General features: G+C 42.1%; 1 protein-coding gene and 1 pseudogene across 5 annotated transcripts in view; both read left to right on the forward strand.

The window, feature by feature from the left end:
- OSBPL6 (oxysterol binding protein like 6) overlaps positions 1–23,824 on the forward strand; it is a 201,215-nt gene that overhangs the window by 69,935 nt on the left and 107,456 nt on the right. For 4 of the 5 annotated variants that reach the window (XM_036099143.2, XM_036099144.2, XM_036099150.2 and 1 more), the window contains exon 2: positions 22,609–22,799. The gene's annotated coding sequence lies outside the window, so the exon portion shown is untranslated. Of the gene's footprint in view, positions 1–22,589; positions 22,800–23,824 lie in introns of all 5 variants that reach the window. The other variant, XM_036099142.2, reaches the window with a different exon arrangement.
- LOC118540120 (large ribosomal subunit protein uL3 pseudogene) lies at positions 1,927–3,229 on the forward strand (annotated as a pseudogene).

Consider the following 23,824-nt stretch of genomic DNA (forward strand, 5'->3'; position numbering starts at 1 on the left):
GTAAATTTTTATTCTTTGCTAGAAAAACTTCTTATAAAGGTTTAAAATGCCAGTCTCAAAAGTATGTCCATTTTCACATTGAATATCTACAATAAATGAAGTAAATGTGTTAAATATTCTCAATTGTTTTAGTATTAAATTTTCTCTAATGCTGGTTGCAAAAGGGAATTGTTTTTGATGGGGAAAAATACAAATATGCCAGCTTTTTAAAAAAAGTTTTTATGGGGGCACCTGGGTGGTTCAGTTGTTAAGTGTCTGCCTTCAGCTCAGGTCATGATCCCAGAGTCCTGGGATTGAGCCCTGCATCGGGCTCCCTGCTCAGCAGGAAGCCTGCTTCTCCCTCTCCCACTCTCCCTGCTTGTGTTCCCTCTCTCGCTGTGTCTCTCTCTGTCAAATAAATACATAAAATCTTTAAAAAAATAAATTAATTAAAAAAATAAGATTTTATGTATTTATTTGAGAGAGAGAGAGAGCATGAGTTTGGGGGGGGGGCAGAGGAAGAGAGAGGGGCAGAGGGAGAGGGAGAAGCAGACTCCTCACTGAGCAGAGAGCCCAATGTAGGACTCGATCCCAGGACCCTGGGATCATTACCTGAGCCAAAGACAGATGCTTAACTGACTGAGCCACCTAGACGCCTCAAATATACCAGCTTTTAAGGTTAGTAACAACATGTTAGCAGCTCTATTTCATTATTATTATTCAGAATCTGTCTCCAAGGGATGCATTTCATGAATCAAGATACATAAATGAAGTGTTGTTTATGTTTATTTTAAACTTAATACTCATTTTTAAAGAGGAAATGTTAATATTTTGAAAAAGACATAAAAATGCAATGTTGTAAGGACAAGTTTCCTATTGATGTATATTTTTTAAAGATTTATTTATTTAGAGAGAGAGAGACTGCATGCAAGCAGCGGGTGGGCGGCAGAGGGAGAGGGAGAGAGAGAATCTCAAGCAGACACCCCGCTAATCAGGAGCTCCACAAGAAGCCTGATTCCACGACCCTGAGGTCATGACCTGAGCCAAAATCAAGAGTCGGAGGCTTAATCAGCTGAGCCACCCAAGCGCCCCCTCCTTTTGATATTTCAACAAAAAATAGCTTAATAGCCTCCCTCTCTAAGCCTGTGGGATCCAATGGATTAAAGATGGAAGAGGCTGGCCTTAATTAAAATTAAAAACTTCTACTCTGTGGGGGGCGCCTGGGTGGCTCAGTCGTTAAGCGTCTGCCTTCGGCTCAGGTCATGATCCCAGCATCCTGGGATCGAGCCCCACATCGGGCTCTCTGCTCTGCGGGAAGCCTCCTTCCCCCTCTCCCACTCCCCCTGCTTGTGTTCCCTCTCTCTCTGTGTCTCTCTCTGTCAAATAAATAAATAAAATCTTTAAAAAAAGAAAAAAAGAAAAAAACTTCTACTCTGTGAAAGATAATGCCAAGAAAATGAGAAGACAAGCCACAAACTAGGAGAAAATGTTTGTAAAAGACATATCTGATAAAGGACTACTATCCAAAATATACAAAGAATTCTTAAAACCAAACAATAACAAAACAAACAACCAGATCAAAAAATGGGCCAAAGACCTTAACAGATACCTCACCAAAAAAGAGATACAGATGGCAAATAAGCATCTGAAGAGATGCTCCACATCATATGTCATCAGGGGAATGCGGATTGAAACAACAATGAGGTACGACTGCGCTCCTATTAGAATAGACAAAATTCCAGAACACTGATAATACCAAATGCTGGTGAGGATGTGGAGCAACATTTGTTGCTGGTGGGAACGCAAAATAGCATTGGCTGCTTTGGAAGAAAGATTGGCAGTTTTTTACAAAGCTATACATACTTTACTATATGATCTGTAGTCACTCTTTGGTATTTACCCAAAGGAGTTGAAAACTTATGTCCACCCAAAAACCTGTACAGGAATGTTCGTAGAAGCTCTACTCATCTCTACCAGCAATATTTGGCGGCGGAATGTGTCACCGGAAATTCTCTGCTCCCAGGCATGTGTCCCTGGGCTTCTTGCCTCGGAAACGCAGCAGCCGGCACCGTGGGAAGGTCAAGAGCTTCCCGAAGGATGACTCTTCTAAGCCTGTCCTCCTCACAGCCTTCCTGGGCTACAAGGCTGGCATGACTCACATCGTGCGGGAGGTGGACAGGCCAGGATCCAAGGTGAACAAGAAGGAAGTTGTGGAGGCTGTGACCATTGTGGAGACACCACCCATGGTGGTTGTGGGCATGGTGGGCTACGTGGAAACCCCTCGAGGCCTCCGCACCATCTTTGCCGAGAACATCAGTGATGAATGCAAAAGACGCTTCTGTAAGAACTGGCATAAGTCTAAGAAGAAGGCCTTCACCAAATACTGCAAGAAGTGGCAGGATGATGATGGCAAAAAGCAGCTGGAGAAGGACTTCAACAGCATGAAGAAGTATGCCAGGTGATCCGGTTCATCGCCCACACCCAGATGCGTCTGCTTCCTCTGTGCCAGAAGAAGTCCCACCTCATGGAGATCCAGGTGAATGGAGGCACAGTGGGTGAGAAGCTGGACTGGGCCCACGAGAGGCTGGAGCAGCAGGTACCTGTGAACCAAGTGTTTGGGCAGGACGAGATGATCGATGTCATTGGTGTCACCAAGAGCAAAGGCTACAAAGGGGTCACCAGCCGCTGGCACACTAAGAAGCTACCCCGCAAGACCCACCGGGGCCTGAGCAAGGTTGCCTGTATTGGGGCATGGCACCCTGCCCGAGTGGCGTTCTCCATGGCTCAGGCTGGGCAGGAAGGCTACCATCGCTGTACTGAGATCAACAAGAAGATCTATAAGATCGGCCAGGGCTACCTCATCAAGGATGGCAAATGATCAAGAACAGTGCTTCCACGGATTATGATCTGTCTGACAAGAGCATCAACCCTCTGGGTGGCTTTGTCCACTATGGTGAAGTGACCAATGACTTTGTCCTGCTGAAATGCTGTGTGGTGGGAACCAAGAAGCGAGTGCTTACTTTCCACAAGTCCTTGCTGTTGCAGACCAAGTGGCGGGCCCTGGAGAAGATTGACCTTAAGTTCATTGACACCACCTCCATGTTTGGCCACGGCTGATTCCAGACGGTGGAGGAGAAGAAAGCATTCATGGGACCACTTAAGAAAGACCGAATTGCAAAGGAAGAAGGAGCTTAATGGCAGGAGCAGATTGTGCAGCTGGTGGATCTCAATAAACATTATTTTCCAGTGAGGGCGGGGAGAAAGAAGCTCTACTCGTAATTACTAAAACTTGGAAACAACCAAAGTATCCTCCACTAAGTGAATGTTTCAATGGAATATTATCCAACACTAAAAAGAAATGAGCTATCAAGTCATGAAAAGACATGCAGGGAGCTTCAGTTCATATTACTGACTGAAAGAAGCCAATCTGAAAAGGCTACATACGGATTCCAACTATAGAACATTCTGAAAAAAGTAAAACTATGAATGCAGTGAAAAGGTTAGTAGTTGCTCAGGGGTTGGAGTGGTTGGGCGGGGCAGGGATGAACAGATGGACTCAGAGGACTTTTAGGGCAGTGAAAATACTCTCTAAGTTACTATAATGGTAGATGTCATTATACATTTGTCCAAAGCCATTGAGTGTACAATAACAAGAGTGAACCATAATTTATAGACTTTGGGTGCTTATGATGTGTCAATATAGGTTCATCAATTGTAGCAAATATATGAGTCGGGGGGAAAGCTGGTAACGGGGGAGGCGTGCCTGTGTGACTGCAGGCGCATGTGGGAAATCTCTGTACTTCCTCCTCAATTTTGCCATGAACCTAAAATTGCTCTAAGAAATAAAGTCTTAATTTTAAAAAGTTCTGGGGGGAAAAAAAGGTGCTAGAAAAAGATTGGAATCCTAGGGTTTCTGTATCTCTCAATGCTTCTTGGAATTCATAAGTTGGGAAATACGGAATTGAGGTGAAGAATCAGAATTGAAATTCAGAGTTGGAGAAAGTACGTCCGAATCCCGTATAACACTCAGTATACCCAGTGCTTGGTACTGTATTAGTTCTTGTCTTATCAGGAGTTCCAGACTTGGTCTTTTGTAGATATAGTTGCAAATTTATAATGGAAATGGAACCCTTGTTAGTGTGATCCTGGACAAAAGTACAGCTAAAATAGACTGTCGGAGCTGGAAGGAGCTTTGTGATCATCTGGTAGCCTAACATCTTCAGTTTATAAATAAAGAGACCAAGCCCCAGAGACTTGCAAAGTGACACACTTCAAAGCAGCAGGGCTGTGACTAGAAATCCAGACCTCCAACTCCTGGTCAGGATGTTTTTCAGCTGTATTGGGATGCTTGGTGATGGCGCCTTTCTCTCTCTGACCACATGTCTTTCACACCTCGGTTAGGAAGCCTCAGGGCTTGCAGAGATGCTCAGGTATGGGTATATGTGTGCTTTACTCATGAGACACAGAAATTCTTGGTACCTTCTAAAATGATGATGATCAACTTAAACTTGGCCTCAAGATATCCTTGAAGCCTCTGACATTGTAGCCTTTTGCCAAGAGCTTTTTCCTCTTGTTGGCGAGAGTCACACTAAGTCCATATTTAGAATAGAGGACAGGACTGTCGCTTGGTAACAGGAGGCTCAGGGAGCTATCCAGGGCGGGGGGGGGGGGCACTTCTTACGTGATGACCTACAGCTGGGCTGTACACGGAACACTGTTCTAACACTGTTCTATGCTGTGAATGCTAGTTGCTTTGTTCCTTAAGGTCTTCCGGTTATTCTTGAGTTATGGAAATGATCTAACCAGGGGAAAGTAAAATCCATAAACATATAAAAAAGTAAATTAAGTCCCTTGAAGTTACTTGATCGGTAGCATCATTCCGTCATATAAATGTCAAAACTGATCATCAGGCCAGTACTGTGGATTCATAGGCATTGTCTCCTTTAATAATTGGGCTTTAATGTATTCTGTCTGCAGGCAGAACTTGCTTTGTGGATGCATGTGAGCCCCTCACAGTAATGGCATCATGATCTCCAAGGGGTCCCTGGGCCGTAGGTAGGGAATCACTGGTGTGCAGCTCAAGAGGGGGTGTGAAAACTCGAGTATCATCAGTGGGACACAGTGGGGTTTTTTTTATATGTCACTTTTTAAGAGTCTTATACTGGTAAGTGTGTAGATGTGTGTGTATGTGTACAAAATGACTAAATACAGCCCCCAAAGTTTGCACAGAACAATTTAGTTCATGCTGTTTCAAGTTGTAGGACTGGCTGACTGTCCCACAGCTGCGGTGCGAGTCACAGATCGGTCACAGATCTTTGCCAGTGGCTTTAACTTGAGAGATTTGGGCCAGCTCTTGGAAGTGTGGCAGCACTTTGGGGGCAAGTGTGAGCAGGTCAGCATGCTTCCCTGCTGTCGCTGGCCTCCATCTGACGAGACTGCTGCGTGGCTACACTAGACTGGTCATTCCCACCAACATTCATATGTTGCATTCCTAACCCCCAAAGTGATGGTGTTAGGAGGTGGGCCTTGGGAGGTGATTCGGTCCTGAGGATGGAGCCCTCTTGAATGGGATCAGTGCCCTTATAAAACAGACCTCCCCGAGCTCCCTTGGCCCTTCCACCTTGTCTACACAGCCCCCCAGCCCATGGTTATTTCGGTCCAGCAGCCGGAACGGACAAAGTCAGTGTACCGGGTCCTTCAATCTTTCTCTTTCACTGTCTTTGTCCCCTGCTCCCCTTCCCTCCCCTACCCTTTTCATCACCTCTTTTCCCTTCCTTTTTTACTTCTTTCCCCACTTTGTGCTGCAGATATTTGAGCACTGTGTAGCTGTGGGAAGTTTACAGACTAGTGGTTAAAACATGCGCCTAAAAAGAGATCACAGAAATCTCTCTCTGCCAACTTGCTTCAAATGCTGGGGCAAGAATGTGGTGCTGTGAGACCCTGACAGAGAGGGGGCCCCGCCTGCGGCATCAGAGAACGTTCCCTGGGCACTGACCTTTGGGCTGAACTGGGCTTAACTAGATGATGAAGAAAGGGAAAGAAGTGTTTTCCATGCAGAGGAAGCGGAAGGTGCTTCAAGAATTGAAAGGAAGGATGACATGGGGTTGGTGGGGCCAGGACAAGTCACACTCAGGTTTGCAGGGCTGCCTGTTTGGAATTCTGGTCTCAAGCCTAATCCTCAATCCTTCTGTGAAGTGCTTCTTTGTGCCGAGCTGATTCAGGGACTGCATTGCACCCGGTGGACTGCATATACGTGTTCTCTGATTTTTATGGGATGCTGCTACCCTGCAGCCCTTCACTGACTGTATTAGTCAGCGGGAGCTGCTGTTAACAGAAGCTGGCCACGCACTAGGTGCCTTCAACAACAGATGCTTATTTTCTCACAGTTCAGAGGCTACAAGTTCAAGATCAAGGTGCCATGGGGGTCGGTTTCTAGTGAGGACTCTTTCTGGCTCATGGACGGCTATCTTCTTACTGTGTCCTCACATGGTTTCTCTGTGACCTGGTGTGGGAGGGGGATGAGAGAGAGATTGATCTCTACTGTCTCTTCCTCTTCTTATAAAACGCACCCTTCTGACCTCCTTTAACCTGTATCACCTCCCTAACGGCCCTAGATCATATCCAAATACAGCCATGTTGAGGGTTAGAGCGTCAACATATGAACTTTGTGGGGACTTATTTTTAGTATGTCACACTGACCTATCATAACGTGGAGCATGACTTCTTTCTTTTTAAATTTTACTTATTCATTTGCCAGAGAGAATGAGGGGGGGTAGAGAGAGAAAGAGAGAGAGAGAACAAGCAGGGGGAGCGGCAGGCAGAGGGAGAAACAGGCTTCCCGCAGAGTAAGGAGTCCGATGTGGGACTCGATCCCGGGAACCCTGGGATCATGACCTGATCTGAAGACAGACGCTTAACCGACTGAGCCACCCAGGTATCCCTGGAGCATGACTTCTGATGATTGTCCCCAGGATAATACCTCATGATTTACAGTGAGCAGGTGTCTCCGAGGAGAACAGAAGAGTAAAGCTCTGCAGCATTTGGGCTTCTCCCTTTGAATACCAGGGAGAGAACCAAACAGAAACTGATTCTGTTATGTCAGCATGCTCCATCACGAAGCCACAGGGCTTGTGGTGGATCAACTTGCTCCGTCTCTGAAGTGGGCGTAGCTCTTGTGAGGGCAGCTGGTGCTCAGTGGCTGGGATGGTGCAGGTCAGCAGGAAAGTCACCAGGAAGCCTGAATACACTGAGAGAGGCTGGGACTTCCAGATGCAACCTGCAGCCTTGTGACTTCAGGTGAGAACAGGTAGCTTCGGGAATCACGGGAGGCCTGCTGTCAGTAACAACACCACAGAAAAGAAAATTATGAAACTTAATTCATCCCCGGTTCTTGCTCTTTCTGTCAGATCAGTGGTAACTGTTGTTTAGTACATTCAGTTGTAGGGCTCATGCTTTTTCTGGAACTTTTAAATTAATGACCCTTAGAAAAGTCACATTTAAAAAAACATGCTGGGGAGATGAGTAGCATGGCATCCTACACATCATTCTCAGGGGTATTTTCCGGGTCTGTGGATATGTATGGCATCAGCAGGACCGTGAGCACTGTGGGAAGAGGAAGCTAGAGAGGCTTGGCTACTTTTTTCTTTTTTTGGCCAGTGCATTGAAAGCTATCAAAGCAAGGCATATCATTTTCTCCTGGATGACGTGAGTCTATCGATTATATCTGTACTTTGTGCACTTGACCTCTTCCACATTCTTATTATAGGGTTCTATAATAGGATGAATCATATAGAATGAATTTCATTCTACTATTGGCTGAAAGGGTTTATGAAAGAAAGAAAACTTAGAATAGCGTAAGCCACATCCTACACTCTACTAGTAGATAGAGCTTATATAAACATAGACTGTGTACTCTCTGAAGTGTTTGACAGACTTACAGGCTGCCTAGGAGGCAGAAAAAAGTGAAAATCCGAAGAAAAGAACATTGGCCAGGAAACGCAAGGCTGAGAGAAGTACTATGGTGGTGATAGATGAATAAACAAGAAATTAGTAAACACATGCTGTGTATAAGACTGTGACTGGCACTTAAAGGCATAGAAGGACTTAAACCAACCAAGGAATTTACATTTTAAGTTAGACCAGATATAAATTTAAGCAAAATATAAAATCGTCAAGTAATCGAAAAAAAGTACAAATGAGATGTCAGAAGGTGGTATGTGATTTATTGCCAAATGAAGAGTGCTACCAATGAAGTGATTTTTCTCCACTAGCATCCGAAGTCCATAACAGCAAGGACCACAAAGGGCATGCTTGCGATGGTTAGTATAGCGGTTGGCGTTCATTAATTAATCAAGGCGAGGGAACACTGAACTTTTTAAAGTAAGGATGGTGTTTTTTCCTTGTTTGTTTAAAAGGTGTAACTTATGTACAATAAAGTATAGAAAATCTTAAGCGTAGGTTCAATTAATTATCCCTATCTGTATCTATGCATAAAGCCACCCCCAGATGAAGATCGAGAACATTTCTAGCACACTGGAAGGTTCTGTCACACCTCTTTCAGTCCGTACCACCCAGTAGTAGCTGCCATTCTGACTGCTGTCACTGCACTTTAATTCTGCCAGTCTTTGAACTTCATACCCATGGAATTATACAATGGTTCTCTTTGTGTTGAGATTTGCCCACGTCGTTGTGTGCTGTTGCAAGCGTCAGTGGTTCATTCTTGCTCATTTCTGTGTATTATTCTTAATGGGCATTTGGCTTATTTCAAGTTTGGTGCTAGTAGGAATACAGCTGCTATGAACATGTTCAGATTTGTCTTTTGATGGATGTAAGCACTCACTCCTCTTGAGATCTATCCAGGAGTGGAATTGGTGGGTCACAGGGTATTACTGCCTTTAGCAGATATTGTCAAACATTTTTCCAAAGTGCTCATCCCAAGTTACATTCCCCCCAGCAATGTAGAAGAATTTGAATACAGATTCTAAATTGTTTTTATAGGTTTCAGTACAGTTCATTCGGAACATGTAAAGACCCTGGTCATTACAATCCAAGGGAGTGAGGGAGGGAATACATTTTTCTCAGTGTTAGTATTGCTCATACTTCCAGACTCTAAACTCTCAGGGCCAGAGCACAACGTAGGCAGGCATTCAGCCAGTATTTGAGTGGATCCTGAGATAGGTCCATAGTTTAGGAAGGAAGATGAATATGACAGCAGGGTGTAGTGGCAACCAATTATTGAATTCTGACCTTTACAGATATCAAGGCTCTCAGCTTTATCACTTGCCAGTTTCATGATGTCTTTCGTTCTACAATTCTAATTGAGTCTGCTCTGTGCCAAGAAGTCTTGTCCTACTGTTGCTGCTGAATAAAAGATGGTCAGGCAAGGCCCACAATAACATAGTCTCTGGTCCAGGACGGGTTGGTGACTGAGTGGGACTGGTGTGTGGACTACACCATGGTAAGGGGAGCCTCTGATAGAGCCTTGCAGCACGGTTGAGGATGGGCTCAGGTCAGGTCTGTAACAAGCAGGACAGGAAGTAGGCAATAAATGCTTTCCAAGAAATTCTTCTGTTTGGTTCTCTTATCAAGGAATAGGAAGAACCACGAGGCATGACCAGGGATAATTTGAGTCTCGAATACGTGCAATGTGACTGTTGGGCAAAGCTGCTTTAAAAGCTAACATTGAGGAATGCCTGGGTGGCTCAGTTGGTTAAGTGTCTGCCTTCGGCTGGGGTCATGATCCCAGAGTCCTGGGATCAAGGAACTCCACATTGAGCTCCCTGCTCAGCGGGGAACCTGCTTCTCCCTCTTCCACTCCCCCTGCTTGTGCGCTCTCTCTCTCAAATAAATAAATAAATAAAATCTTTAAAATAAATTAATTAATTTAAGAAAGCTAACATTGGGTACCTGCTACATCTCAGGCATTTTTCTTTCCTCGTCATTACAACCCTGTGCAATGGGTACTCTTAGAGCCCCATTTCACAGATAAGGAAACCAAGGAACAGAGAGAAGACATAACTCAGTCAAAGTCCTACAGCTAGAGAGTAGGAGAGCAGCATTTGAATCTAGATGCTTCCAGAGACTGGGTTCTTAGCCACTCACTGCACAACAGCTGTCTGTTAGGGTACTTTAAACTTTTAAATGGATAGTCTTTATTTCTATGAACCTCATAAAAGTTGGGTATTTGAAATGAACATTTCGCTGATTTTTATGTGTCATTTCTCCCTGGGATAGTTTGCAAACTTGTAGTCTGAAGAAAGTTTGACGTATAGAGGTATTAGAATAATCCAAGGATCTCAGTTTTTGAAAAGAAAAATTTTAACCTAGTATTAGTTGATATGTATCAGAAGGTCTGTAAATTAGCAGCCAAACATACTATTCAATAACGTCTCTGTATTTTTGCATGAACTATGGTGTATGCCATGAGAACTAAAGGATAATTCTGAAATCCAAAAATTTGAGAGCTTAACCCTTCCATGCAATTACCAGTTGAGTGTCTGCCAGGTGGTTCGTGCAGTACTAGGTCCTGAGCATGTATTACCTGTAATTTCCCAAGCAACTTGAACTAGGTTTTATTAGATCCCAGATCCCCACTTTTCAGATGAAGAAATTGAGGATCAGAAAAGCCGAATAACCTGCCCAGTTTCATAGCTAGAAAACATCACCATGGGGATTTGAACTAAGCCTGTTTGACCCCACTCTTTCCTTGATACCATGCTCTTCCACTTGTGCCTAAAGGAAGCACTCAATTTCAAGGAAGTTGCTGCTCTGTGGTAATACTTCACCCTGCTATCCCCATCCATTTTTTTTTTTAATCAGTCTATGGCATCAAATTAGATTTCCAGAAGAACAGTTTTGAATTGTAATGGATGGCATTGTTCCCTGTCTCAACATTTTAAATTGTATTCTGATTTTACTGACAATACTATCTATCTAAATACAGGAAACTTTAGTCGTAAGAATGCTAATAGACCTGATTTAGTTGTCAAATTTTTTTTGTGGTCTCATGAGCAAACAAGTATGTTACTGTGGAAACCAAATAGAAACCTAGATGAATTGATATGGTAAAAGGCCTAAGAAATGGGGCAGCTTGAAATAATTCCATCAGAGTAGCATAGGGGATAAAAGAGAATGACTTGAAGGGAAATTAGGCCAGGGTTATTCAGTCAAGTCATATATACAGATTATGCAAATCTTTTATTTATTTAGAGTCTATTTTATCATTTAAACCAATGTGTAATTTATAACGATATCACTGACAATGTTTACCTAATTTGTTAACCTAAATTTTTAATCTTATTCTGACCTCCATTTGCATGTGGTAGGTATATTTGTACTTTAAAAGAATATATGTAATAGTCTTTTTTTTTTTTTTAAGATTTTATTTATTTATTTGACAGTGAGAGAGATAGTGAGAGAGGGAACACAAGCAGGGGGAGTGGGAGAGGGAGAAGCAGGCTTCCCGCAGAGCAGGGAGCCCAATGCGGGGCTCGATCCCAGGACCCCGGGATCACGACCCGAGCCAAAGGCAGACGCTTAATGACTGAGCCACCCAGGCGCCCCTGTAATAGTCATTTTAAAGGCAAGTAGGATGAAACAGTTAGAGTCTCCTGCTATCTGCCCCAGGGATTCAGTTGCCATTCCAGTAATCCAAGAGACGCCAGCAACGTGATATTAGAGACCGAATGTTCCAAATATCATTGATATAAAAGCCATATCAGGTAGAGCCCCCAACAGAAATTTCCCATTAGCACGACTCTGAGTCAGGCCATCCCAGTGAGAGTGTTCTTTCATGTGGGGTTAGGGCTTAGGTCATATATTCTTGCAGGATTGGGGGCTTCGGAAAATTACTTAGGTCTAAGAGTGCATATGAGAACTCATTTATGTAACCGTTGTAAACTGAGTAGGCAGAGCAATGTCCTCTGTGAACGTAGGACTGCAGACAGTAGGCAGCTGTCCAGTGGTCTGGCGAGAACATATGGATCGGCACAGCCCTGCGGCATCACCCCAGAGTGAAGTCAGCCTCTCCCTTGTGATCCAATAAACGTTTGAATGAATGCCATCCAAGTGGCCTGTTAGGACTTGTGAACCTCTGCCCAGGCAGTATCAGACTGCCGGGGTTTTGGGGTTCTTTGGTTACTGTTTCCTTCTCTTGGCATTTGGGAGTTCTGTTATGTATCAGATTCTATGATTTTTGCATTTTGGTCCTTGCATATTTAGAGCGTAGGGCGTATTAGACATGATGACTGAAATGATCGTTATATACACAGGTCTTGAGAGCTCTTTAACCAAAGCCCAGAGGCGACCAGTATTTTGAGTCTGTAGCAGAGGAAACACAGGATCAGCCATGTTATGATTTCTCTAACTTGAAAGCACACCTCTACATGGCAGGTCCTCATACCTTCTTCTAAAGTGTTCGAAAGCTCGCTGTGACTGGTTATCATTATCTTATGATAATGAAAGTACACTATCATAAGATGGCTGATCCTGTGTTTCCTCTGCTACAGACTCAAAATACTGGTCGCCTCTGGGCTTTGGTTAAAGAGCTCTCAAGACCTGTGTATATAATGATCATTTCAGTCATCATGTCTAATACGCCCTACACTTCTACATGAGTAGAAGGGAAGCTTTTAATGCACCACTGTTAGTTGTTGCTGGTGAGGCACTGGATGGTAAATGTAATGGCAGTTTCTTCACCCTAGGAGTAGCATTCAAATTCTCATCTCTCAACTTCATGAGAAAACAAGCCTTGCCGCATATCTTTTAAACTGAAGCCTTTCTTCCTTCAACATTGGTCTGTTCCTGTCCATTTGGTTTCAATAACCAGTCACAGCGAGCTTTCGAGCACTTTAGAAGAAGGTATGAGGACCTGCCATGTAAAGGTGTGCCCATGGTGCGGTCAGGCTTCTGAGGATGAGGCAGATGTGGGCATTGCCCTCAAAGAGCATCCAGTTTGGGGAAGAAAAGACATGTGTCTCAAGAACTCTGATCAAGATGGGCTGAGGAAAGTCCATGAGGTACTGAACAAGGATTGTGAAAGTTAAGAACCTGGAGAATTCCTTCTAGGAAACAGCTCCCTGTCACCCACACAGGGTGTAAAGGAAGGACGGGATTGAGATCTTCGAGGTGTAAGGGGAAGACCGTTTTAGTTAGAGAAAACACACACAGTGGGTGAAGAGTCGGTACGTCTGGGGGAATTGCTAGGAGTTCTGTTTGGTTGAAGATTTCAAGAAGCCCTTTGTGGAAGATAAAGTTGGAAAGTTAGTTGGAGTTGGGTCACGGGGACCTTGAACGCTAGGATATGGAATTGGGGTTTATTCTCTCTTTTCTTCATTTCAAATTCTAACACAAGTGTGTTACTTTACAGTCTGATTATTAAGTATGATTATTAGTAGAAAGTCAAGTATTCCTTTTGGCAGTTTGTGGGAAAATACAAAAATATTGTTACACAGTTCAAGTGGTATGGGTCAAAATGGATTTTTTGGGCTGGAAATTTTCCACAGAGGCAGTGCTAAATATATCACATAATCCTATCACTGAGGTGGAAGTCAGCTGCATCACTGCGGCGTGCCCTTATTTTGATTCCTCCTTAGGTTCAATGATGATAGGATCTACATTTCATAGCTTTTTTTCTTTCTTTTTTTTTTTTTTTTTTTTGGCCAGGTGGGTGGCGTTAAAATGCCTAATACCCCATTTCTCTGGCAAACAAGCTGGTTTGTTTGAAATATGAGTCATTAAGCTCCTTTATCTTTCCTCCCAATTTCCTACTTAGCATTTTCCCTTCATATTGGGCACTTTGTAAGCAGTGAGGTGGCTCATTGATTTGCCGCGCATAAAGGATCAGCGCTGGTCTTTTTTCTATTGAAAGGAATTATTTTGGTCTACCCGTGGTGTGCCTTGGAAATATTCTGAGCTGGTATTTGTAGCTATTGGAGGCTAACAGGAAAAAAATCTGAATTTTATCAGATAGGTTTGAAACATTTTTCAATTGATAAAAACATTAGTGAAAAGGGCTATCTTTGTTAGTGTTCTCTGGCTAATTAACTCTGTTGACTAAAGCTTGAGGCTTATATGGCAAGGTCAATTAGTTTTACTCTGTGATTATCTCTCAGAACCTCTAGTCCTGGCCATTGATCTCAATAAATAATTATAATACTAGCAAGCACTTACATAGCTTTAAGTGCTATACATATAAACTTATTTAATTTTCAGAATAATCCTAAATAGTAGGTATTGTTACTATCTCCATCTTTATAGATTATGAAATTGAGAAGCTATGTGATTGGCCCAAGGTCCCATTACTGGTTACTGGCTAAGCCAGGATTTGAACGTAAGCACTTGGGGTCCTGGATCTTTACTTTTGATTTCATTAAAATCCAAGGACACCAGTAAGAATGTCCCTAGACTTAAGTAAACATGATGTGTGTCTAAACATTTAAGGCTATTTATTTTGTATAGCAGAAAGCTTTGATTTAAGAAATTTCAGACCAGGGGCGCCTGGGTGGCTCAGTTGGTTAAGTGTCTGCCTTTGGCTCGGGTCATGATCCCAGGGTCCTGGGATCGAGCACTGCAATGGGAGCCTGCTACTCCTTCTCCCTCTGTCTGCCGCTCCCCTTGCTTGTGCTCTCTCCTTCTCTCTGTCAAATAAATAAATAAAATCTTTAAAAAAAGAAAAGAAATTTCGGACCAATGTTATGATATACAGACACCAGAAATCTATTCAGCGTCTCTTTTGTTGCCCACGCATACATAGTTGGACATTTGGGCGAGGCTTCCTGGTGGTGACATTTGAGACCTGAGCCGGGACTTCAAGGATGTTCAGGTGTTCAACAGGCAGAAAAGAGCACCACAGGAAGAGGGAACAGCACATGCAAAAGCTCAGAGGGGAGATGGCATTCAATGTGCATGTTTGGAGGAAAATAGGGTGTCCAGGGTATCTGAAACAGGTGGAAGCCAAGCAGAGTGACTAAGATGCAGTGTAAGGCTGTAGGTTGTACCCTGCGGAGGAGTTAACATTGTCCTCTCAGACGGTGACTTTCGTTTTGATCAAGGATTCACAGATTTTTATATCCAGTGTCAGAGGGTTCCCAGGTGCTCTGATGCTCACCTCTAGGTCCATAGACCCCTTTCCCCCAAGCCATAGAGAATAACTGAGAATCAGAAATAACATGGTCAAATACATGCTTTAAGAAAGAGGAGGACTCTGATGGCAGCGAAGGTGCCTGTCGGGGAGAGTGGTAGGAAGTAGAGGCGTCAGGAGGCAGAGCACATAACCGAGGCCAGAAGAGGCCGAGTTGACCCAAGAGCGATGTCAGGGAAAGGGAACGCGGGAAATGGAAGTGAGCGGACTTGGGGTGAGCTACATGGGAAGGTTGCAAGGGAAGTGGCTGAGAGAAACTGCAGTTTTCTAGCTTGGTTTAAGGGTAGAGAATGATGTCACTAATAAAAGCTGAAGACGAGAAGAGGCAAGGGTAGACAAAGGGGCAAGGGTAGAATGTAAGGGGCTCGATTTTTAGACCCATTGAGTTTCAGGTGCCCATGATACATTCCAATGGAAACATCCAGCAGACAGTTGGAAATGCAATCTGGAAAAGAAGTCAGCATTGGAGAGAGACTTAGCCATCTCCCTAACAAAGGGTAGGCTGAAGCCCTCGGAGTTAGGAGTTAGACAGGGCCTAACTGGGGGAGCCTAGGGGAAGGGGGGGCACCAGGTGAGCAGCAGGAAGGCTGGCCTGGGAGAAGGGACCCAGGGGAGCCCAGCAGCATCACAACACTCAAGCGTTTCCCGTGTGCTGGGTCTGTTCTGAACACTTTACATGCGTTAGCTTGCTTAATCCTCTGCCGCCTCTGTGAAGGAGCCACGTTTTACATGTGCGGAACCCCAGTCACCTTCCATGGTGAATTAGTGGTGAGCATCAGTGAGCCGATGATAGTGAATTAAGATAGTTTTTGTCATAACTGTCTTATAGATTTAAATATAGATTGGTAAGCTTTGATGACAGTATTTCCTTACTTTCCCCCCGGTTCTGTGAAGTAAATATAGTATGATCATCAGAATTCATGAAGAAAGCATGATCTGAGACTTCCATAAATTTCCAAATTCCCTGGCTTTCTCATCACATGAATATTCTGTTAGGATTCATGCATTTCTTAATATATTCTTATTTAATAGATTACGCTTTCCCTGAAGTTTTTTCTCCCAATGAATGAGCATTTTGGGCATTGGTTGGAGCACTTCCTGAAATGGTTTCATGAGTCACATTTTCGTATTTCCTCTTAGACTATACACTGGACTCTCTTAGTGGTGATCTGAGATTTCACCAAACTCTACATTCCTATTCTTTTTTTTTTATGATTTTTTAAATTAACATATAATGAATTATTTGTTTCAGGGGTACAGGTCTGTGATTCATCAGTCTTACACAATTCACAGCGCTCACCATACCACATATCTATTCTAATCTACACAAACTTCTCTTGTTTACTTAAATGCATCGCTTCCTTAGAACCTCTCCATTTTTTTCCTTTTAATCACTACTCTAGCAGTAGAGATTTTCTTTGGAGCCCATTTTCTCAGAGTAATTTTCTTTCGGTCAGTTCATCAGTTATGTACATTGGGGGAACAAGAAACAACAAAATCACACCAAGTTGCCACAGCTGGGCTATCTGCTAGGCAGGGGTCAGCAAACGATAGTCCAAGGACTGAATGCGATCCACCACTTTTTTGTAAGGGGAGTTTTGTTGGAATATAGCCATGTTCATTCATTTACATCTTGCCTCTGGCTGCTGTCCTGCTACAATGGCAGAGCTGTGGCAACTGCATGACTCACAAAACCTAAAATGTTTACTGATTTGGACCTTCACAGAGAAAGTATGAACTCTTTCTCTGTAGCATACTACTTTTGGAGGATCAGGATATGTCCAAGGCATAGTTATAGTGCTTTAGAGGTTGTTTGTTGTTGTTGTTGTTGTTGTTGTTTTTCAAAGATTTATCCATTTATTTCAGAGAGAGTGAGCAAGTGGGGGAAGGGTCAGAGGGAGAGAGAGAATCCAGAAGCAGACTCCCTGCTGAGCGCAGGGCCCAATGCGGCTTCCATCCCAGGACCCCGAGATCATGACCTGAGCCGAAATCAAGAGTCGGCCGTGTAACCAACCGAGCCACCCAGGCACCCCATATAGTGCTTTAGAATTTTTAAATAAAATTATACTCAACTGAATAATAGGACCATTGAGTAGCTTCTGTATTATTTGTTTTTTGGATACAAAATGGAAATTGTCAAGGGAATAATAAAATTGAAGTCTCCTTTAAGTAATAATCAGAATTTTTACCTGTATAATCAGTCATCTGAATTTTTGTCAGCGTTGACAAAACTGTTAAATTTGGAAAAAGAAATTTTCTTTGAATCCTTAATAGATGCCAGGTCCTTAATTGTGCTTGGCCTTTGGGATTTGGAAAAATCTAACACTTTCCCCACCCTCAGAGAAATACGTGTCAATTTAAACCAAGTTAGATATAAATAAACAAAAAATCTGGGAAAATTGGCCTAAATTATAGAAATATAACAGATTGAGAAAATGAGCCGAGTAAATTATTTCAGTTTATTAACATGTTGACCATATATTACTTCTTCAGTCATGTTTCTGAAAAAATGGTTATGCTTTATTTCCCATTATTTTGCCAAGACAAGAAATATGTGATGCCAAATAGGATCACATTTTGCTCTATCAAATATAAGTTCCTCATGTGTCCCTCCTGGATGCCCGCTCTCCCAGGTAGCTCCGCCTTCCTTTTGGGGCTGCTAAATGTCTTCTGAGGTCCTCTCTTGCCTCTGGGTTCTCTTTCCTCAAATTTGTTCTCCTGCATTGGCTCCATTGATGCATAATCACATGATTCTGCTGCTCTGAACTGAACTCCTGTTCTCTACAGCCCACCTAGTGAAATCTAGTCCTTTACTAGCATTTAAGACCTTCCACAGAAGCCTTTGTGGAAGATCTTAGATGTTCCATACCTCCTCTCTGCCTTTCTTCCGCCCCACCCTCCCCCCCCTTTTTTTTTTGTACCCTAGACTCAAGTACTGGGACTATAGTCTATGCTTTCTCATCTGTTGATTTTCATACACTTTTCCTCACTGTTTGAAATGTCCTTTATCCATCTCTGCTTGTGTCCATTTCTTGCCTGAATCTACTCATCTTTCAGCTGCCTCCTCTTTTGAGCAATTTCCCCCCATCTGCTTTCCACCTGCCTCAGAAATTCTAAGCTAGAATGAATATTTTCATGCCATGAATATCCGTAATATATTTTCTGCTTTTGTAACTTAAAAAGATTATTCACATACTGTATCCTGTTATCTATGGCTAAGCTCTAAATTTCTTCTTTTTTTTTTTTTTAAGTTTTATTTATTTAAGTAATCTCTACACCCCACATGGGGCTTGAACTCATGACCCTGAGATCAAGAGTCACATGCTCTTCCAACTGAGCCAGCCAGGGGCCCCTAAACTCTAAATTTCTTAAGGGAAGGAGCTTTGTTTTTGTTGATTGTTTGTTACATTTCTATATTTCTTTAGTGTCTGGTTTTAGTGTTTGCATATAATAGCTGCACAATTGATTTAGTGATGAGTGGATAAATTAATCAATGCTTAATGGCACATGTGAAAACTCTGTTCTGTTGTATCAGTTGGTGAATTTTAACTTATTTGATATATGGTAGCACTAATGAGATTAGATAAATTTCCAAGATAAAAATCAGCTCTTCAGTTATTGACAGGAAAACCACAGTAGTTGCTGGGTGAAAGTGCCTACAGATCGTGTTTTTCATCGTTAGGAAGTTACCCCGGAACAGCCTGTTTTCATAGACTGTTGGGTTGTAGCACTAAATCTATTCTCCAGGGCTTTAGACACAGTGTAGAAATCCTCATTGTATTTGGGATTATCACAGGTAAAAAGAGGAAAATCAGTTTCTTGTCTAAACCTTGTTGCCAGTGAAAAAAAACAAAATAGCAAAATCTTTTTACTAACTAAGATATTTAATGGAGACAGTAGACAAAGTAAACAAGATAATGAGAAGAGGTCTTAGGCTATAGTTTTCTGGGAAAGCAATTTAAGATGTTTAACCTTAAATAAAGACCAATCTTTGTGAAAATGATGTGGGCATTGAGTCAGCACAGTGGGCCACCTAATGTACAGAAAATAGTCAAAAATGTCTCATCTCTTATTTTTGTTGTGAAATGGACTTTGCTATGTAGGCTGCTAACTTTGTGTAAATACTCTTCTGCTGGTCTTTCTGTTTTTACTATTCTAAGAATCTTTAATATGTTACAGAATGATGGAGCTCGCTTTATCTTGTTTCCATTTTGCATTCTATGCATTAACTTAGTAGCTACACGAGACAGTCTAGTGTTTGGTAGAACACATCATATGCTCTGAGGACCTGAATAAGAAATGAGTGGAATGTGTGGGAACTGTGCTGGACAAGAACATGGTGTATAGTGGGCAAAATTCAGACCGTGGGAGGATTAGTCGCACAACTTACAGGAAAAATTCTGTTGCAAAGATAACGGATCATTTGCTTCCTGAATGAGCCATTCAGAAGGAACCTTTGCCAAATCACTAAACTTCCTGATGAGATTCTGCAAAGACTCCTACCCGAGTACTCGTTGGTATAGAAGACTTTGTTTGAATCAGCCTTTCCAACCTTTACATTTTCTAATTTATTAATTGCTTAGGTGGAATGTGTTGGGGAGGCTTTTTGGTCTGCAGAATGTATCGTTAAATTAGAACATGATTCCTTTCATGTGTTTTGATAAAAAGCGGTTTACTTTTTTTTTAAAAAGCATTAATTTTGGTCATAGTTTTAAAAAGAAACAACTCTTCCCTTCTCTGAGTGTATTTTTAACAAGAGCTTTAAGAATTAATCTTCGATATGTTTTGTCACAAGGAGTAATCAGACTTGAACTTTATAAGCTTGATACCTTTGGACTTCTGCCCTGCACACGGTTTATGTGTAAGGGAAAAAACCCTGTACAGTTTCTTAATTAAATAAAGTTTTGTTGTCACTTGGTTAAACTTCTTGGTTTTTGAATAAAACAATATATTAGCCACCTGCAAATTTGGAATTTGAATGCGATGATATAAATCTTTCTGTCCTAATCAAGTTTTTGGAGCTGAACTAAAATAATTATGCCTAATATTTCTGGCTTCAGTAACTACCAGGGATGATTGATTATATCTGAACCACGTATTGATAGAGTGCTAATTTTTTAATCAGAGTGATCAGCCCCCCTCCCCCGAAGGTTATAGAAGGCACTACACTTGATTGTGGTTGCTGGCTTTTTGAAGGTTGCACAGAATGTCTGTATGAACATTCATTATAGTCTCAGAACAAGCCAAAACCTTTATTCTGTGACATTGCATACACATTGTGTGAAAATACATACTTTTGTGCAAAAGGAACAATAGATTAATTTCTTACGAAGTACATACATATAAATAGAAGCATTGTAAGTTTCACTTTTAACTCACACTTACTGTGTGCAGGGAACTAAGGTCCAGTCCTTGCTTCTCAGACTCAATGCAGTCTGATAGGGGAGATAAGAGGTGGAAGCAAGAGGTAAGACCAAGACAGTTGTATATATCAGTCGAATTGACCAAAGTATCAGGTGCGATAGATTGCCTCTTTCTAGCAGAGAAGATCAGTGAAGGTATTGGGGGTTGTGATTTTGAGCTAGGTTTTGAAGGACGAATAGGCAAAGGGAAAAGAGATGAATGAAGTGGAAAAAAGCTCCTTGGGCCAGGGTCTGATTTGCATAGGCTGGCCACAAAACACCGCACAATCTGGGAATTCCTTAGGTATGGCAAGCAAAATTCCCCTGCCTTCTTCCCCTCCTCTGGGGCTGGACTGGGGGAAACAGAGAGGAAACCATGATTTTACCCCCACGGATATCTGTTCTCTTTTACTTTCCCACTTGCCCTTTCAGGATGGTTAAAAAGTTATGGTGAGTTAGACTAGGGAAGAGGAATGGGCGCGGGCGAAAAGAACCCGCAGCGTAGCACAGGGGGCCCTTTGCCATACTTTTCTTCTTTCTTTTCCTTTTTCAGTGTTCTCTCCTTTTCCAAAGCTTGCAGAGTCCATCATAGAAAAGAGCAAAGAAGAGTGGGGAGGGGATTTCCTGCAGCTGACCATATTCAGTCTGCCTATAATTATGTGGGATTAAAGAGCATGGATTGAGTGGTGTTGGCAGAAAGTAAACAGGTATCGTGCTGAGCATACAAAAATAATCTTGATGGACGCTGACTTTAGTTCTAGGTCATCATCACAGTCATCAATTAAATTTTATTTAGGACCTGTAAGATGCATGGAATCGTCTTACAACATAGAGATTTTAAAAAACCATTTTTTGTAGAGGTGTAGGGGGGTCTAAAACAGCCCCCCCTTTTTCCCAGAAAAATGGTACTTACAGGAGCAATCACAGCATAGGATCCTGAGCAGACGTCAATCTTTTGTTCTTCTATGAAGTCATCATCTTTCAGAATATGTATGTGTGCATTAATTTTTTTTTACTTTTCCATAAGTAAAAAGAGAAAAACTAAAACCAAGTGAAAAAAGAGGCTTGAAAAATCATCAAACCTGGGGAGTAATTTTTAAAGCTACCTTGTGAATAAATGAACCTGCTAGAGAAGTTTATGGCTTGAAGGAAACAACTGCTGTCACATTTCAGGATCAGAGTAAATCATTTAGCTTCTACTTTGGAGTACTTATCTGGTTTGTCTTTCTTTCTCTTCCTTCTCTTCTCTTCTCTTCTCTTCTCTTCTCTTCTCTTCTCTTCTCTTCTCTTCTCTTCTCTCCTCCTCCTCCAAGTTTAAAGTGAACATAGTTTATCTTCTCATAAAATATTCTTTGCCTTCTGAGAAATAATGCCAAGTTGCAAACTGTATTCTTCGATAGTATAGTCAGCTCTTTCTGCTAGAGGATTGTTCTAGGAGTTTGGCCGATGTACTCTGTATGGCAAATTACAGACTATTAATGAGTCTTTATCAGGGCACAGTGATAGTACATTTATATGCTTAGGTGGTGAAACCACTTCATACTTACTGGTTTTAAAAACTAAGGTTTAGGGACACCTGGGTGGCTCAGTCGGTTAAGCATCTGACTCTTGATCTTGGCTCAGGTCTCGAGCTCATGGTCATGAGTTCAAGCCCTGCATTAGGCTCTGTGCTGGGTGTGGAGCCTACTTAAATACATACATACATACTAAAGTTTACATTTAATTGGAGGATTAAACATATTTCTGGAAAATCTGCTTTATCCGCTTTTAGAAAATATTTGCTATATAAATTGAGAGTTTTCCTACTCCAGACTCTGGGTAAGATGTCAATTATGAATGTTATAATTATGAAGGTATGAATGTTATGCTCAGCATGATACCTGATGGCTGACGAGTACAGTGGCTACATCTTTGAGATTCCATAAGACTGAGCGAAGGAGGTAAAAATCTGAGACACCATCCCTTATGAACTTTCTCCTCAAAAGGTATATTGGAAGGAATTTTCTGATTGGTCATCCGCAGTCCCCTGAGAAACTCATGAAAGTTCTGTGGAGTTGTACTATTATGAGTGTAATCTCTCTTTTTCAGTTCTACCCCTTGCCACAAAACAGCACGAGAAAGAAATCAAGGATCTACACCTGTCATCGACCAGATCACCCCAGTAGGGTCAATAGACAGACTGAGTCCCAGGGAAAAAGCTGCCGGCATCTGAGGATAAACCACTTTGAAGAGCTTTTACCTTAACACTGACCTGGAAGACTTTGACTCCTGGTTACAAGGTGAGTTAGGAGAACACAAGCTTAAGATCAGAAACAGGATTAGATTAGGCAGTGCTTAATAACAGCAAAAGATTAGTGAGACATTACCAAATCACAGGAAGGTGTTTCTTTATATATTCTTTTATGTGTATATCAGACCAAAAAGTGATATATTATAATCCTGGTTATGTTTAGGCATCTTGATAAAAAGTTCTACCGGATTTTTTTTTTTTTAGGATAGGAAGTAGAAAAACCTGCCAAAATATTTGTTAACCTTTTTCTATCTGCAGTCTGACATCATGTGGAAATAAGATACCGCCCTTCCCTTCTAGAGTAATAAAGCTACAGATATGAAATGTTAACCCTGCTTGCATTATATACATATATGCACATGCATGCATGCATACACACATTCTTAAAATGCATCCATTTTTTTTTAAAGATTTTATTTATTTATTTGACAGAGAGAGACACAGCGAGAGAGGGAACACAAGCAGGGGGAGTGGGAGAGGGAGAAGCAGGCTTCCCGCGGAGCAGGGAGCCCGATGCGGGGCTCAATCCCAGGACCCTGGGATCATGACCTGAGCCGAAGGCAGATGCTTAATGACTGAGCCACCCAGGTGCCCCAAAATGCATCCATTTTTTATAGTCTTTCTTAGAAAACAAGTAGTTGATTTTCTTTTTTTCCCAAGAAACTGAAATAACTAACATGGTATCAACAATGCTTACTATGGGGGGGCTCCTTGTCATCTTTGCTATTTGCGGTTATTATTTTCAGAGCCACTTCTCATAGGCTATATGATATCTTAGGCTCAGTGACTTTGGTCTTCACAATTTGGACACGTTCCTCCCAGTTATACAAAGCTTTCTACTTTCTTGAGATCAGTGACGCCCAGAGTGGAGGGTGTACCAGTAGAGTTCTTGGGGGCTCTCACAAGCCATGTGTCCTCTACTCAAACTCTTATTTGCCCCGGGGCACAGGGGTGGTGGTGGCAATAATTTAGACATCTGTAATTTGGGAAACACCCCAAATCTTCTGATACCGT

This window comes from Halichoerus grypus, chromosome 4 (assembly GCF_964656455.1).
Source record: "Halichoerus grypus chromosome 4, mHalGry1.hap1.1, whole genome shotgun sequence".
Taxonomy (NCBI): domain Eukaryota; kingdom Metazoa; phylum Chordata; class Mammalia; order Carnivora; family Phocidae; genus Halichoerus; species Halichoerus grypus.